General features: G+C 38.7%; 1 protein-coding gene across 5 annotated transcripts in view; it reads left to right on the forward strand.

Moving 5' to 3' along the window:
• Nucleotides 1–4,958, forward strand: part of FGF14 (fibroblast growth factor 14) — a 415,734-nt gene that overhangs the window by 13,202 nt on the left and 397,574 nt on the right. The gene's annotated exons all lie outside the window — the stretch shown is intronic.

Genomic DNA, 4,958 nt, shown 5'->3' on the forward strand with positions numbered 1-4,958 from the left:
TGCTGCACGTGCTTCTTAATCTTCCTTTTAATAAAAGGATATATATTTCTTCCTACATGGCTACCGGTCTTTCCCTTTCCTTATATAGTTGTGAGAAGGGTGAGTAAAGAATCTTTTTTACTGATTGTTGATGTTTTTTATATTTTAACAGGCTAAAACCAGTCATGGTTTGTGAGTTGAAAGGGTCTGGCTTACAGTCTGTCAGCATGCACTGGTATATTTTTGTGCATTTTGCCTGCATTAATGAGAATTAGAGATCATAAACCATTTTTTTTAAATACCTTTAGTAAAATCAGTGTATAGCACTTGGAATCTCTTAATTCTTTCCTCTGAGGCACTGAAGGGTATGTTTACTCTTGCATTAAATGATAAATACCAAAAGGTTGAATTTAAGCAGTGGATTCTCCTTTCATGAATTCCCTGAGAACCTTAGGCTTTTTCTTAGTGTAACTCTTTCTTCACAAATTACGTATCTTAAGAAACCCAAGTGTCGGTACTTTGTGACAAAGAAAGGTGTTGCATTTAACATCAAAAGAGATTGTGTTTGCATTGCCTGCAATAAAACCAATTGTAGAATGCTCTTGATGATGGGACATAGTTTTCTGTTGCCTTAAAACAGACCATGGTGGAGGACTGTATTCAGCAGGTGTGCTTGTTACAGAGAGATGGGATTTCTGAAACCACTCTGTAAATTTGGAAATCAAGTCAAATCTTCTAATCTGTCAAAGTCTTTTTAGTAGTAAAGCTAAAAATAGAGTAAAAGACTTTCAGTACAAATAGTTCTCAAATTCTTAGGTATCTTGAAAGCTTGTTTCTTGAGTTAGCATAACACTAATGTAACAAGTCTAGGACCTTTCACACAGCACTGCAATTAGGTTAACTTGGTCTAAATGCTTTAAGCTTCTTTCCAAGAGCCCAAATATTCCTTCGTCATTTCCTCTTCCAGGCTGGGCAATTGTTTTCTGGTATCTCCTTATTTACAGTGCCTTTCTTTTTGGCAGGCTAGCTGAATGAGCCACCTTTAACACTTATTCTGGAAGATCCTTGCTGTTTGCTGTATGCTGTAGTGCTCCGGTGTTATATCGGGTCAACAAAGACCTCCAGAGAAGGTTTTACAGGGCAAAAATGGGTACATGTTCTCCATGATCAGACTATGAGACCATCTGTGTGACAGAAGTTATCTTTGCGCTCAAAGGAAGGAAAGGGAGAGTTTTTTTTTTTTGGCTTTAGCACACTGTTCTGGATTTTTCAAATCTTGCTAACCTTAAATACTCAAATCCTTTCTTCCTAGTACACCACTCTTTGGTCTCCATAAGGAGAAGGCCCCCCCCCCCCCCCCCCCCTTTTTTTTTTCCTGTGGAAGATATTAATTGTACAGATTAAGTGGATCTGTGCCTAATCTACTCTTATTTGAATTCTTACAACATCCTTCTCAGTCTTCTCCATCTTCATGTCTATTTTAACTTACTGCGGCTAATTTGCAGAACAAGCATGTCTTCTCCAGTTTGCATCCAAGGGAATTAACACATAATGAAAGTAATCTAGATCTACAGAAACCCAGTAGAACGTGCAGCAAATGAACAGCTGAGACAGAACAACAGTTCTTCACTCACATGTACACAGTCCTTTTGGGTTTTCCCTCTAAAAAGAATTGGGCTTTTTCTCAGAATCCCAAAGTTCTTTGTTTGCTTGTATGTTTTTGTTTGTTTGTTTGTTTGTTTTTTGGCTCTATTTATTTATTTATTTTTTCACTGTTAAGGTGCAGGCAACAGAGGAAACCAACACAAACTGATGGTTACGCAAAGAGATTTCAGAAGTCTCATTGCATCAGCCCTGATGAAGGCGAGAAAATTTGCTGTTTATGGCTAGACAGAAGGACCTTGAAGTCCTTCCATGGCCTTATCGTTTATTTCATCTTGCATTCGCTGAACACCAGGAGCAGATATTGCCTTGGGGGTTTTTGTGTTGGTGATTATCAGTGAAGGACCTCAAAACAAACTTATAAAATGAAAGGCTTTCCCAAGTTAGCTGGAACTTCTAATGCTTTTGAAAAATCCTTCCAGAAAAAGGAATATCAGAAAATGAAAGTTCGAACTGCAAACATTGCGGCATGCAAATTAGTAAGCCTGGACTACATGTGGTAGTCCTTTCTGTGTGCAAAAACAATATCCTAAATACATAACAGAGTATGATCATTTATTTATTTATTTATTTAATCCAGTACAGAAAGATCTGGCTAGTGCAGAAACATGTGGCATCTGTTGCTATAAATGGTACTTTTCAAAGAGTACCACTAAGAATACTAATCCTTTTAGGATTATATTTAATGGTAAGTTTATGATAAACTTCTGAAAGAGCACTGCTGGAATGGCTGCCCTGGCACGTACTGACACATATTATGGGCCAGTAGGCAACATGATGCGGAGTTGACTCTTCAACTAATTATAAAATGAGGGTTCATCACATAAACAAAACCTAAAAATTCCTGCTTGAAGTTCAATGCTGTTTGACTTAGAGAGCAGTTGAAGCAGAAGGTTCGTGGTACTGAACACGCTGTTCTTTGCATTCTCTGCCAGTGCCTAAACCTTTTTAACTGAGGATGCACTGAGGCACTCAGGCAGCCAAGGTGGTGAAATGGTATTTTCTCAAGTTTATAGGAACCAGTTTTATGCGATTTGTTTGAATTAACGGTGAGCAGTATTATATTAACAATTGTCTTAGTGCTAACAAGGAGGAGTGTCCGTAGTGTGGTACTTTGCATACTCAAATTGTAGCTGTGCTTCAAGACGAGGTAGATCTTTTGTCACTCCCAATGCTTTCAAACAGAAAGGACTGCACTGGAGCTTTCTCACTCAGATATTTTTACAACCTCTTTTTACTTCAGTGTATTTTTGTTTTATCTTTTTTTTTTTTCTCTTTTGTTTATAACTAGGCAAACTGCTACCACACTATTTTCAAGGTCAAAAATTAGCCATAACTCCTATGTTTCCTGTCATAGTCCTGTGAAAAGACAATATTTTTTTCATAATATTCCACAGCGGATGATTAGGAGGACTGTTGCTGTCCCTGGATGCGTAGTAACCTGATTAGAGGTTAGGCAATACTTTAATTTTTGATAAAAGTTATCCAGTTACAGAGTTCCTGTGTTTCCCCTTCTTTGCCCACAGAAGACGTAAGCATGAGGAAACTACTTTTATCAGTGGTTTCTACCACAGTCCATCTGCTTATTCCCCTCCTTCCTGCTTCACCTCTCACTTCTCATCCTCCTTTCAGGCAAATCTGTTAGAAACAAAGTGAAAATCCTGCTTTAGAGCAACCAGCTGGTACATTTTTCCACCTGGGAATGGGATTTGGAGCAAGGCTTTTCCGCTGCTCTCTCCACTTCTGCGGGTACCATACAAAGCTCCTGTCAGTTCACATCTTTCCCTGCAGTGCAGGGCCTCAGGAGCACTGAATGGTTCCATGTACTTAAAATCCTGGTGGATTTTAAAAAGCCTGAGAGCTAGGACACCTCTGCTGTGCTCTATAACAGATCTTCTGCTCTTTCTCCTTCACTTCTCTCCAGTGATAAAAGGAAGTATACAAAGCCTGCTTTTAATGCTAGAGTGACAATTACTGTCATCCTTAGAGTGCATCGCTTGGCCCCGCTACCAGATGAGGTTAAGCACGGTGAAACTGTTTTGTAACGGAGGAAACCTTTGTTTTAGGAGTGAAGAGACTTTGAACTCTGAGTTGATTTTACTGTGGGGCAAATACTGCCCTTCTGAGAGCAAGCTCTGCTCAGAACAAATTAGGGTAGATTCAAATAACAGATGGGAGGGAGAAGGCTTTTGAAATTTCTCTAGAGAGAGTGCAAGCTCTGCTCGCTGTGGCAGCTAGCCTGCATGCAGTGGGATTTGTGTGCTGGGAGTTGGGTGAGGAAAGAACAAAGCCCAGTAAATCCACTGGTACCCAGACGTCCTACAAATGAGCTTTGGTTTTGTTCCTGAGATCTCAAATATTTAGCTATTACTACTAAAAGTTTTTCTGTTCTACAGAAGGTGAAAAAAGAAAGATAGCTTTAATTTTGTTGTAGAGAGCCTTCCTGCACTTCCACGTACTATTCTCACAGTACTCACAGTATGCTCCTCCCTTCCTGCTCTTCCAGGCTCATGGATGGCACGAGGCTGTTAATGCTTATAAAATGACCTTTATTTAGATTCTTCTTCATCATACAGCAACCATTTCAACTGTGTCCACTCAACTTCGCTCCATTTCTGAGCATATTGTGATGAGGATTTAAGAAGATGTCTAAACAGGAATCAAATAATCATATTTATGATGGATATACAAGGACATGATAGAGCACAAAACAAACAAACAAACAAACAAAAAAACAACACTTTTTGCTTGGAACATTCAAAACCCCTTCCAAGGCTCTTTTCAGTAAGAGGGAACACTACTGTAGTCCTGGATGAGTTTTTAACAGAAACTTGCCCTATGTTGATGTAATACATTGGACTTAATTCAATTAGCAAAAATGTAAAATGGAAGGTGCAATTGGCCTGTTTGTATTTAAGGGGTAATATTAACATTCAGTTTCTTAACCAGCCTTTCCCAATGCATAGTTTTACCAGTGCATTTTAGCATTAGATTGAATGAAGAGCTCAGTCATTTCAAAACTGTATCCATTCAGCAGCAGGAGGTTCACAGCCCTGTCTGTATCTCAGTCTCTACTTGGGTGAAGCTGCTACTCTTTGATCGTGTTACAAAGAATAGTAGCAAAAAACAAGTGCAAATTCAACGTATTTAAGATAATTTTGTCCTGAAAATGGTCCAAATGCTGTATTTATGCTTCAGACACCAAGAAATTATTCTTTATGAGTATCTTTCCTCCCACCGTTTACATTTATTTATTTATTTATTTATTTATTCTCTCTCCTTTTTTTTTTTTTCTCCCCTCTTCTCCTGGAGACTGG

The sequence above is a fragment of the Anser anser genome (assembly GCF_964211835.1).
Source record: "Anser anser genome assembly, chromosome: 1".
Lineage (NCBI taxonomy): Eukaryota > Metazoa > Chordata > Aves > Anseriformes > Anatidae > Anser > Anser anser.